General features: G+C 42.2%; 1 protein-coding gene across 2 annotated transcripts in view; it reads right to left on the bottom strand.

Moving 5' to 3' along the window:
* The window catches only part of LOC107595160 (uncharacterized), a 27,420-nt gene that overhangs the window by 5,216 nt on the left and 21,433 nt on the right, over window positions 1-771 (bottom strand). The window lies entirely within an intron of this gene.

Here is a 771-nt window from a genome sequence, read left to right as displayed (position 1 = left end):
GAGTGAGTGAATGAATGTGAGTGAGTGAGTGAATGTGAGTGAATGTGAGTGAGTGAATGAGTGAGCGAGCGAGTGAGTGAATGAGAGTGAATGAGAGTGAGTGAATGAATGTGAGTGAGTGAGAGTGAGTGAGTGAGTGAATGAATGTGAGTAAATGAGTGAGTGAGTGAGTGAATGAATGTGAGTGAGTGTGAGTGAGTGAATGAGTAAGTGAGTGAATGAATGTGAGTGAGTGTGAGTGAGTGAATGAGTGAGCGTGCGAGTGAGTGAATGAGTGAGTGAGTGAGTGAATGAATGTGAGTAAATGAGTGAGTGAGTGAGTGAATGAATGTGAGTGAGTGTGTGTGAGTGAGTGAATGAGTGAGTGAATGAATGCGATTGAGCGAGTGAGTGAATGAATGAGTGTGAGTGAGTGAGTGAATGAATGTGAGTGAATGAATGTGAGTGAATGAATGAATGAATGCGAGTGAGTGAGTTAGTGAGTGAATGAATGTGAGTGAGTGAATGAATGTGAGTGAGTGAGTGAGTGAATGAATGTGAGTGAGTGAGTGAATGTGAGTGAGTGAGAATGTGAGTGAATGTGAGTGAATGAATGTGAGTGAGTGAATGAATGTGAGTGAATGAATGAATGCGAGTGAGTGAGTGAGTGAGTGAATGAATGTGAGTGAGTGAATGTGAGTGAGTGAATGAGTGAGTGAATGAATGCGATTGAGCGAGTGAGTGAATGAATGAGTGTGAGTGAGTGAGTGAATGAATGTGAGTGAATGAATG

This window comes from Sinocyclocheilus grahami, unplaced genomic scaffold (genome assembly GCF_001515645.1).
Source record: "Sinocyclocheilus grahami isolate Dianchi unplaced genomic scaffold, SAMN03320097.WGS_v1.1 scaffold198.1, whole genome shotgun sequence".
NCBI classification, from domain to species: Eukaryota; Metazoa; Chordata; class Actinopteri; order Cypriniformes; family Cyprinidae; genus Sinocyclocheilus; species Sinocyclocheilus grahami.
This window is presented reverse-complemented; position numbering and strand designations above follow the sequence as displayed.